Raw genomic sequence first — 12,447 nt, 5'->3', positions numbered from 1 at the left:
ATGTTATAGATCCATAGAGGGTTTTTTTCTAAGGCCAAAAGGGACTATTACACTCATCTACTCTGATCTCCCATATAACACAGGCCAGATTATCTCACTCAGTGGTTCCTGCATCTAGCCTATTAACTTCAGGTGGATCCTGAGCATATAGTTTTAGAAGGACATTCAATCTTGATTTATTTCAGAGTAGCAGCCGTGTTAGTCTCTATTCGCAAAAAGAAAAGGAATACTTGTGGCACCTTGGAGACTAACCAATTTATTTAAGCATAAGCTTTCGTGAGCTACAGCTCACTTCATCCGATGAAGTGAGCTGTAGCTCACGAAAGCTTATGCTTAAATAAATTGGTTAGTCTCTAAGGTGCCACAAGTACTCCTTTAATCTTGATTTAAAAACTTCAGGAGTCAGACACTCCATCACACCCTTGATAAACTGTTCCAGGGGTTAATTGCCCTTACTGTTAAAGGTTTATGTCTCATTTTCAGTATGAATTTGTCTAGTTTCCAGCCATTGGCTCTCATCGGCTAGATTAAAGAGATCACTGTCATCTGTCTTCTCCCCATACAGAAACTTATAGCCTGTACGCCAGTCCTCTCAGATCACCTAATTGAATATGCAGTATGGCACAGGGAGGTGGTAGCCCATGTGGCTGGAGGCAGGGGAAGTGCAGTATGGCACAGGGAGCCAAGTTCACAAAATTGGTTTGTGAAGTGTGGCATGGAGCAGGGAAGTGGTACCACACATGGTAGTGGGTTTTTGAGGAGCAGTATGGTAGGGGGAGGAAAGGTATAGTGCTGCACAGGATGAAACATGTCAGACTGAGGTGCTGACTGGCCACATGGGGCATGACTATGTGTGAAAGCTCATGCAATTTACTGTTTACCTCAACCCAAACATTTTTAAACAGAAGTGGAATCTTGATTAATAGCCTATTGACCAAAGAAACCTATAGGAAGTGCTGACCCTACCCCCTGTCTCTAACATGGAAATAAGAAACCACCAGATTCCTGGGCCTAATTATCTCCTTCAAAACCCAGCATTCCCCTGTATTTCTGACTCAGTGCAGTATGCATTTCTGCTCAGATTATCATCTATATCCTATTACAGGATGGGATGCAATAGCACTTGATTTAATTACAGGGCTCAGACTGCTCCCTCCTCTCCTATACACCAGTCATCAGGAAAAACTTGAAAGTCCACTTCTTCTGTGTTTAACTTTGTCTCGTCCATTAGTAAAGTGTGTCTTTCAGACAGATGAGGCAGGGGATGTTGGCCCCTCCCTGTCCCAAAGTGTGCAGTGACAAGAAAGAGTGTAGCCATAAAGCACTGAGTTGTCTATGTGCCATCTCTAACAATTACTTCTCTGTCAGAGACAGGCAGATGGACAGATGTGGCATGTGGCTGCTTTGTGAGGACAACATTGCTGTCATCTGGCCATAGATCCAATGTAACTGGACACGAGGATCATCACCTCAGTGCAGGTGCTCCCTAGGTGAGGGAGACAGCACAGTGGTTCCTATGCTACCCTTCTCCCTGCTTCTGGCACAGAAGGCCACAGATTAGGTAGAGGAGCTTGCATGGGATACCCTTATGCCCAGTTCATCATGGCCTATGGTTTGGCCCCTAGGGTCCTTCAGCAGCTGGAGTCAGTCAGAGCAGAGGAGTCTGGCACAGAGCTAGTTCAGGTTTGGGGAAGCACAAGTGAGCACTGGGTCACCTTTTTACCTGGATTGTGTTGTGTGCATTTTGGCTGGACCCAAGGGTCTGGCTCAAACTCTTTTTAGTGAGGGAGGTGCTTCACAGGAAAGCCTTCTACCAGGACAGTCAGTGGAAATCATGTCAGCAAATTCTCCTGAGATGACTGTATCCATTACATTTGTTGGATTAATCTTATTTAATGCTGAATGCAGTTGGGAGACTCTAAAATTGAAGATGTTTACCTTTATATAGAAATCTGGACACAGAAGCCATTCAGCTTAATGATGCAGTGTTAACTGCAGACTCTTAAATTAATAAATAAACTGATAACAAGGTTTCTGTTTTCATCCATCTCACCTTCCTCCTCCCATCCACCTACCAGAGAGAGCAGGAAATCTCTCCCAGGCATCCCCATGTTCTTCTATGGAAGAGAGCCTTCAGTAACTATGCCAGACTGAGCTGCACACAGAGGGTTGTTGTTGGGAATAAACTGGACACATCACTGCAGATGGTCAACCTTGCATGGTTCTGGTTTCTGACTGGCACCACATGACATCTGATACATTCTAGAATGTAAGCTCATAACAATAACCTGACCGGCCAGTTTTCTTTTTTCCCATGGCTGGATATAAACTAAGAGCCATCCCATGTGCTTATCTCTAGCTTCAGAGCTCATGAGGAAGCAGAAATACGTGCAAAGTCTCCTTAGTCTTTACCACTATAAAAGCTGTAGTCTCAACCACTTAGATTAATGCACCTTCACCCAGCTACCCTACTTCCAAAGGCAGATTTGAACTACTCTCTCCCCAAAGTATCTTCCATAGGAGCTCTTCTGAGGGCTACTGACTTACCTGGCATGTGCTTCGTGTCTTTCTTTCCTCCTCTTTCAAAGATCTCTTTGGCACCAATCTGGCTGCTGTTGAGTGGCAGACCATGGCATCAGGTATCTAATCTTTGCCTCTAAGGATAAGGGTCTGTACATCTGCTCAATAGACACAATGCTGTCAAAATAGGTGTATTTGGTTATAGACTGTCATGAGACCCAGGACCAAATGGGTTGCCAAAGGTGCAAATTCCACCCAATAGAGTAAAAATGGCTGATCCTGTTTTATATTTTCAAAGCTTTGTACAAACAGTGCCTAAACAATTTGCATTACAGAACATTGATTAATTAGGGCACTGCAAAGCCATGGCCCCGCCTCTGACCCAGGGTACCAAAGAGTGAATTCTTTTCACTGCAGTTTATTACTGTTCACAATGATTTCTTGCTTCTGCTAGTCTGACCAAATTGGTTGCCTTATGTACACACCTGTGGTCCATTCTAGGGTGACCAGTCTCAATGTTCATGCAGTTGTTTTCAGGGTGCAATATACTCTACACACTGTTTCACAGAAGCTCAGAGGAGAATTTCAGCCACTAACAGAAATAAACAAAAGTGTTCAAACATATTTCCTTTTCCCTGACTCCCTCTCTAATAGGTCCCTATACCTAGGTCAGCATGAGATTGTTCTCGTGTCTGAGACACTTTCTGCTCTCCCCAGTAAAACTCTACTGTCTAGAATACAGAGTGGAACATGTGCGAAGATAGTGTTTCTCTAGGGATTGAGTGCATTTTCTTAGAAAAAAGTAATGGGACAGTATGTTCTGTCAGGTAAATATTTGCCAAAGCTGTTGAGTAAGAGGAATAGAACAGATAACAAAACCGTGAACTCCTAACCCCAGGTAAACTGCTAGCTAATGTAAACAAACAATGCACAAATATCTTCTATCCAGTCTTTGATAAATGCTTATGTGCTGATTTTGATGCTTGGATGTACTAACTGTCCCTGATTGGAACCATGAACTTTGGATGCAAAATATGAGGCCAATCCTGCAGGTGCTATAATTAATCTCAGGAGCTAAAATCAGCCTGCTGGATGAGTGAAATTGTTTTTGTGTGGAGAGAATCCACAGGTGTGTAATCAGTTTCTTGGTAGAATCTTCTGTCCTTTAGGAGTAAGAGATGGTCTGTAAAATTATCCCTCCAAATCTGGCTTGGTTCAGTATTGACTGAAAATCATTACCTCTTGACAGTGGTTTGGTCTCTTGCAGTTTGATCCTATTTGCACAGACACTACCACTATCACTGCAGTTATCAACCTTGGCAGTCTTAGCGCAGAGGTCAAAGACAGAATAGCCATGGAATCCCTCCAATCAGGGTGGAGGCACATCAGTGAGACAGGTTAGGAGGGGATGTGTGGCTGCAGTCCTTGGGTGTATAAACAGAGGAGTAGTAAGTAGGAATTGGGAGGTAAATTCTACCTCTATATGATGCATTGGTGAGGCCGACACTGGAATACTGCATACAGTTCTGGTGTCTACCTTTTAAAAGTGTTTGAAAAAATAATTGTCTATTCTCTGCACCCTAATGATTCAAGAGCTGGAAAAAAAGCCTTACAATGGAAAACCTAAAGAGCTCAATATTCTTAGAATAACAAAAAGATCAAGATCACAGTATAGAAGTAATGTGACAGGGAGGAAAATACCCAGTACTAAAGACTCTTTACTTTTTTTTTTTCTCTTTTTCTTTACTGTAGAAAAGCATAACAAGAATCAATGGTTTAGATGTTAAAACCAGACAAATTCAAATTAGAAATAAGGCATGAATTTTTAACAGTGAGTGTGATTTTAAACATTTGGAACAAATCACGAATGGAAGTGGCAAACTTCCCCCATCTCTTGATGTCTTCAAATCAGGATTGCATGCCTTTCAGAGCTCACAGTAAGTACAGGAGAATTACACCCAGCACAGTTGCACAACTCTATCCAATTTAACCCCCTGCTGAGAAGGGTAAAAAAAATCTAGTAGTCTCTTAATCAGAGGGAAGTAATGTGTGGTTCCATCTGGTTTCCTCAAAGGGCTAAGAGGCTCTTAGATTCCAAAACCTCTTGGCCATTACATACAGAAGCTGAATGACCTTCAGGAAATGTTTGCTCTAACCTCTACTTATTTTGGGATAATGGAGGTGTCTTATGTTCTAAATACTTGATTCAGATGCTTCTGAATTATGAGGGGCTGGCTGCTCACATATATTATTGAGGAATCTTGTGATCACTCATAGTAGCTAGTATTTCTTTCCCAAAACTAACAGATGTACAGATACATTTTTAAAGTGATTGTACAATAATTACATTTGCTAATTTCATAGCAGTTGTAAACAAATACAGTATGTGATTTTTTTTTGCTGAGACTATCCAGTAATTCTGCTGGGAACACTGATAACTTGCACTGCTATAAGGACCAAAATGCCTGTCATATCAGAATCAATGGCAGTGACTTCAAAGGGACCAGAATATGACAGTAAAAGAAATCATTTACTGCTGTAAACTTACTTCAAGGTTATAAATGTAATTGGCAATTATACCTTATATAGATTTAGGGGAAATGGTAGAAGTTGTTTTTATTAATATAGTAGTGGAGTGTCCTTGTTTGGTAAAGCCATTTTTAAGAGTGTTAAGGTGTATAGCCCAGACTTTTTCCTCAGAGCATATTCTGTGGTATCTGAGTGTCTGGCTGTAGATAACAGATTTCTTGATTATATTTGAGGGGGTTATAGGATCTGAGAAGATAGGTGGGGTGGCATGTGTGGGTTTCTTGTGTGTATATAGTGGGTTCCATTGTTTGAAGTTGATTGTGGTATGCAGGAAATTGATGCTAGTTGATTCTCCTCCAGAGAAGTAGATCACATCATGGAACAGGCCACCCAAATACCCTGAGAGAACCTGCATCAATATGGAAATAAACCCCCCTCTAAGCATGTACCCATAGTTGTCACCTACCAACTCACGCTTGGAACCCATACAGGGTATGATTAAATTATGACCACATCCTGAAAAAAATCTTCTGGCCTTCAAACATCTGCCGCCCACCTCCCCAGGCTGATTAGAAATAGGCTCCCCGTAGACCAGGACACATCAACTCAAAGCAAGCACCAGACCCTGCCAGAATAACAGATGCAAAACCTGTAGACCTATCTCCACTACTACAATGATCAGGGCCCCCACAACACAACTTTTAAGACCCAGGTATCCTACACGTGCTTATCACAACATGTGGTATCTCATCCAGTGTACCAAAAGCCGAACATGAAATGTATTAAAAGCTGGCTAACTGATAGATTCCAAAATGTAACTGTAAACTGGGAATCATCATCAAATGGGTGTGTTTCAAGGGGCAACAGAGCTTTATTCTTCCCCTCCGGAAACAAAGAAACCAACTGTTTTGATCTCTGATGGGTGTTGGCCAATAAAAAGCTGGAAAGGAGATTCGGTAAAACAAACTATCTTGAACAAAGATCTTTATCTGGCTAGATTAAGTTTTAAACTTTTAGATGTGAATTTTTCACTTTTATTTGCTTATAAGCATCTCTACTTTTCACTTTTATTTGCTATCACTTAATCCATACTCATTTGTTAATAAACGTGTTTTACTTTATATGAACAAATTCAGTGCCATGTTTGAAGGGAAGGGTGTTTTCACCCCAGTTAAACTAATGAGCCGTGATGTACTGACTGTTTAACAGAGCAGCCAACTTAGTATATTCTGTGTATCCACTATGGTAGCTGTGCATTGCAAAGAAACTTATCTGAGACGCTTGCGGGATGGAGTTCTCTGTTAGTTGCCAGGCAAGGTTGGGGTGGGGAGAGCCTTGAGGAGGTTGGTGTAGCAGTGAGCTGACCTCTAATCTGATCTCCAACAAAACTTGCTCTTGCTGAGTCAGAGAGGTAACACAGTGGCTCACAGCTCTGGGTATCCCAGCAGTGTGTTACAACTGGATATACACATGGCTAAGGTTAAGATTTTTGACATGGGGACTCTTATTAAAATTCACATGCAGGATGTTGGCAATAAACTATAAATCACGGAAGCCCCAGCCCTGCTGCCTGAGGCTGACTGCCAGAGCCCTACTACTGTGTGGAAGTAGGGGAGGGCGGTTGGGTCTGCCTGTTCAACCTGGAAGTCATGGAGGTTTGTTAAAATCATGGAATCCATGAACTCCATGACAAAATCATGTCCTTACACATGGCACTTGAACTCAGTGTAATGGAAATCAATTTAGTTCTATGTCCTTCAAGAGGATTCAGTTATGTACCTACAGGTATTGCTAGCTTATGGTTTGGTGGCTAGTCCATAAGAGGATTTTATTCTGCACTGTTTTGTCTGCTTGATCTTATACAGGTGGTGGTTTCTGTTTAATCATTATAAAGGTATTTTTTCAGTCAGCTCCTTTGTACCATGCAGGAAGTCAGTGCTGGCCATACATGCAGGAAACATGGAGTTGTCAAAATAAACATACTTCTGAGAGTGTGATTGATTTAGAAGAAAAGCTCCCATGGACCTGGTTTGAGTTTGGAAGCTGTTTCATACATTTCCAAAGACTGCTCAGGGATTTCTCTGTGTAGTGCAGCTAACATTCCCACACCATGCAATGCAAAAGGATCATGTTTTTACTGAATCACAGAAAATGTACAATCCTTAGGGGAGAGGTCTCATCTGGATCCCAAAGTTTTGGAGCAGTCTGTCTGGGTTCTTTGTGCTCATCCCTGTTGTATCTCAGTGCCTCCCATTTATGAATTAACTTCTTACACCACCCCTGTGAAATGGTGCTGTTGCCCCATTTTACAGATCAGGAACTGAGATACAGAGGTTGGTGACTTAGAATCATAGAATCATAGAATATCAGGGTTGGAAGGGACCCCTGAAGGTCATCTAGTCCAACCCCCTGCTCGAAGCAGGACCAATTCCCAGTTAAATCACTTGTTTGAAATCACACAGGAAAACTATGAAAAAGCAGGGAACTGAATTTCAGATCAAGCACTGGAAAAAAAATGCCTTACAGTGACAGACTTAAGAGCTCAATCTGTGTAGTTTATCAAAGTGTGATTACAGTATATAAGTATCTTCATACGGAGGAAATGTTGGATACTAATGGGCCTTTTTAATTGAGCAGAGAGAGACATAACATGAACCAATGGCTAGACATTCAAGCCAGACTAATTCATATTAGATATAAAGCACACATCTTTAACTGAGCGTGATTACCTCTTTCCTTGGTAGTTTGTTCCAATAGTTAGTTTGTCTTCAGATTCAGGTTGGATGTCGTTCTGGAAGATGCTTTAGCCAAACAAATTACTTGAGCTCAATGCAGGGGGCTACTTGGTGAAATTCTATGGCCTGTGATATACAGAAGGTCAGACTAGATGATCTAATGGTCCCTTCTGGCCTTAAAATCTGTGAATCTTCTATATCCCAGTCCAGTGCCTTAATCACAAGAGCTTCCTTTCTGGGGTTAAGTTTCATCTGGATCTCTGGGGAATTCTAGCCGTAAGGTCTAAGTCTGTCTGGATCTCTAATTTATAGCTTTAAGGTGGGGCCTTTCAGATGGAACCCTGGGGGGTTGGACATAAAGAACCTACATAATGTGATGACAGGGTTTTTAGACAGACAGGTGTTTCATTAGAAATCAGCCATTATTACATAATAAAACGGCATCTGAACCACCATTTTTATACAATTCTGAAATATATATACTAATGATCCCTTTTCTAAGTTTCTTTAGGGCTAAATTTGACCTGGGATTTGTGTTGCTTAATTATAATTCTCTAAGCAGTGTTTAAAGCAAATATTTCTAAACTCTACAGGGTGGGAGTAGGTGCTGCTATCAATGACATTTTGCAACATTATTCAATTAAAGGACAAATTTATTTTTAGTAAATATAGCCTGTGGTACCTAGCATAGCTTCTAGCTGAGATATTCTATTATTTCTTTGTTCAGTGCTCTAGGCAGGGGATGGATGATACCACATAATTTAATCACTGTAAATCTATGCAAGTGTGAGCAACTTAATAAATTGCTGCAGCAATAACTGGTTGATAAGCAGCGTATTAAGTGGTATTGGTGACACTTCCATTACTGAGCTGGTGTCCTAGCAAATGCTACTCGACATGATCTTTCAGACAGGCATAAAACCAAGGATCTGGCCATTTATTAAAAATTCCATGGCATTTTCAGCAAGATTAGGAGTCTTAGCAGGCCCTGGTGTGGTGGCCAAGTTCCCATTTGCGTAATTACATTCTGACTTCCTAAAGCCCCCCAACAATTTCTATCAGAAATAGCATTCTTTACACTCTGTCCTAAACTTGTTTGTTAGTTAGTTTATGTTAAATGGCTACCCAATTCTACCCCAGAGGAAGCAATTTTTCAGCAATGGGTGAAGTTTTTCATGAGTGTGAGGTTTAATATAAAAAATATAGTTTACAAAGCAGTTTGGGGCCCTTTCAAATCATCATCTTAGCATATGCAGAACATACCTCAGGTTGCACGTGACCAGGAGTCACCACCAAATTTGGCACACTGGTTGCATCATTAGCTTCGCTGGCTTGGGCCAGATACTGATGGGGAGTGTAACATGAATGCTGATCTATGCCTCCCCTTTATCCCCCTCCAAATGAAAAGTATTGTTAATTTAGGTGTGACAGGACAGGTCACAAGTAGGGGACTGATGTTGGCATCTCAAGAAGCCCAAGTAACATACATATGGGCGTTTCAGAGCCCAGTCAAAAAAGCAAGCAATCTTCCCACACACTGTTGCCAACTCTTGAGATTCTGTTGAGTCTCTCAATATTTGTCACCTTTCTTAAAGCCCCAGCTCCAGGAATTGTGTGACTACATAACTGTCAGGTTTCATTTTAAAAAAAGTTTCTAACCTTCCTGGTTGCGGAGAAAAATTTGAGAATGTCACCCCGGTGCACAGTTCCATAATCAGCTGGTAAATAAAAAGAACCCACAATGTATTATTTTTAAATAAGTCATGATTTTTTAAGCCATCCCCTGGAATTTTGAGGGTCTGACTCATGATTTTTTTGGACACACTTTGGTTTGACAAATATCGAAACTGAGATGTCCTGCAAGACTCCCTCAGCCTGATTTCTAAACCAAGTAAGCTAAAATAGGCTGAGTTGGTGCAGATAATGAGACCAATTTCTTAGTGCCTTCATCTCCTTCCTGCCCGTCTCACCATAAAGAATACTATAATACTTCATCTAAGTTGGTCCCCCTCAGAAATCTTGCCTGAGCATCATGCACATTTGATACACATGCATAGCCACCTGACTTCCTACAGTCATGACATTGTTAAGTAAGAAATGTGCCCTCTCCAGCTCTTTGGGCATTTTGACTACATCAAAGGTGCAAAGCAGTGATGGGTTCCGATGAGCAGTGTGATTAAAGCTAATGTATATTTTACAGGTTAAGGAAATAGTGTCTGTACATCTGGGTATATTGCTTAAATTATCCCAAAGTACAGTTTGGTTTAAAAAATCATACAATAAATATAGTACATAATCAGCAATAATCCAAATTTAGATTGATTAAATTTAACGATATAGTTTAGATATTGCCATCCAAATATTTGAGTACTCCCCTCATGAAAAATTATACAGAGACACCATACATTTTTAACCCAGAAAGCCCCTCCTTTGTTCCCTCACTGACTTGGCCTCTTAAAAATAATCACAGCTGCATAGGTGCTGGAACTAGGGGAGCTGGGGGTGCTGTCACAGCCCCTGGCTTAAAGTGGTTTCCATTATATACAGAGTTTATGGTTTTGTTAAATGGCTTTCACCACCCCCACTATAAAAATTGTTCCAGCACTGCTGCACAGCTGTTGATGCAGCCCTGTGCATGGCAGACAAAGGGGCCAAGAATGCTGGTTTACATTTATTGTTTCCACTGTTACTGACTTGGGGAAGCTTGCCTTGACCCATCAGCACGACTTAAAGGCTCTCCAGAAGCACTGTTATCTTGCATTTCCTCCATCTAAAGTACTGAGGGGGCCTCAAGGTTTGATGGGTCATCTAGGTAGTACTTGTCATTCTCCACTGACATGGGGGTTGATCTTCCTCCTTCCTTCCCTCTCCAAATGTGTGTGGATCCACTAGCACCTTATAGCTCCCCATTTCCCTACACTTTATGGTGAGCAACTTTATATAGGTGAAATGCTACTGACTGAAAAAAGACTGTGACACTATAGTCCCTTCTAAATGCCAACAGCCTCAGAAGTCGACCCCTAACAGAAAACTCTATTAGAAACATGGGGGATTGTATTTAAAAACTGGCTTTCGAAATCCAGACAATAGGGTAAGAAACTCCTATTATCCTTTCTCAGTGGTCAGTTGACTGAACTCCTGACCCCAGATGCCAGCTGGAGTCTACCTGAGAGTGGTTGATTACATCTTTGTGCCAAACTATGTGCACCCATGGAGCTATGCACCCATGGAGCTATACACACATGTTACATAATAACAAGTAATAAACAAAAAGGAGCTGGCTAGCCAAATCCATCTAGCTGTGCTGATGAGATTTTTTTTTTTTTTTACTTCCATCACCTGATAACTTAATTGCTCAATTAGCTACACCTCAGTGCCCTGGCTATGGTGTAGGAATGTTCCCTTGCAGGTCATTGTGAATCAGAAAACACAGGAGGTGGGTAAACAATGCAAAAGTAAATGATGACATGTCCTTCCAACAGTACAGAACCACAAGCATTTTATACCATTCAGATTTGTTTTCTAATTCTGCATTGATTTGATCTTTTGGGTTGGCATTACAGGGATGGAACAGGCATCATCCAAACACAGACCATGAAACTGCTGGTCAGATCCTAATATCAAAGAGGGGTTGTGTCAGAAGGTATATTCCCATTGTTTCCTTAGCAGACTAGACCCAGGCTCAGATAATATATTACCTTTGTATTTTGGAAGCCCTGTAATATATCTGGTTCTTTAGGGATCAGTAGGATTGTCTCCTTGTTGCTAGGGATTCTGGTGCTATCACTGCGTCACTGGATGTTATCTTGTGCTCATGGTTCTGCCAAGAGGTGTGTCATGTCTAGTAAATAACCTGAAACAGGATGAATTAATCATCTAGAAGGCTTCCCCCACCCCCACCCCAAAATATGAATTATTGCAGATTTGGGGGTACAGTTTTCATGTATAGAGGTATTACTAGAGATTGCAGCCCTAAGGATTTTATTAGGAATGTGTCTGGATCATGTCTGGTCACAGTTTGCCATACTTTTCTCAGTCTGTATTATTTATTTATATTATTACTTTGTTATAATATTGATATGGCACTGCTGTGTACAGCTAGAAAAACAGAAACTTCTACTGAGTATTCAGAAAAAGTGAAGACGTGGATTTTACGTGAACAATTCCATGTGTTAAAGGGTCTAGCTTCATACAAAAGTATGACACAGAACAGGAGCAATGGAAGCTCCCTAAAAGTGGGGGGGCACAAGCGCCTGAACTGTGGGCCCACCCCTGAGGCCCCGTCCTCACTCCGCCCCTTCTCCCTGGGCCCCTGCCTTCCCTCTTCCCCCAAGGACTCACTCCCGTATCAACTCTTCCCCCTAGACCCTCCCCCCCACTTGCTCCTCTCTGCCCCCTGCCTGCCTGTCGTTCACCCTTACCTCCGGTAAAAAGTGGGGGGCCATGGCCCCTTAGCCCCCCCCCGTTCTGGCACCCTACACACAGAGGTCTATACCAGTGGTTTTTAAACTTTTTTTTCTGGTGACCCAGTTGAAGAAAATTGTTGATGCCTGTGACCCAATGGAGCTGGGTATGAGGGGGTTGGAGTATGGGAGGGGGCTCAGGGCTGGGGCAGAGGATTGGGGAGCAGGGTTGGGGTGTGGGCTTACCTTGGGCGGTTCCC

The 12,447-nt window shown here is 41.8% G+C and overlaps 1 protein-coding gene across 1 annotated transcript in view; it reads right to left on the bottom strand.

Moving 5' to 3' along the window:
- Positions 1-11,533, bottom strand: part of SLC45A1 (solute carrier family 45 member 1) — a 67,582-nt gene extending 56,049 nt beyond the window's left edge. Inside the window, exon 1 of the mRNA XM_077837295.1 lies at positions 11,483-11,533. The gene's annotated coding sequence lies outside the window, so the exon portion shown is untranslated. The remainder of the gene's footprint in view (positions 1-11,482) is intronic.
- Positions 11,534-12,447: the final 914 nt, after the last annotated feature.

The sequence above is a fragment of the Eretmochelys imbricata genome, chromosome 18, assembly GCF_965152235.1.
Source record: "Eretmochelys imbricata isolate rEreImb1 chromosome 18, rEreImb1.hap1, whole genome shotgun sequence".
Lineage (NCBI taxonomy): Eukaryota > Metazoa > Chordata > Testudines > Cheloniidae > Eretmochelys > Eretmochelys imbricata.
The sequence above is the reverse complement of the archived record's forward strand: the minus strand, read 5'-3'. Positions and strand labels throughout refer to the sequence as shown.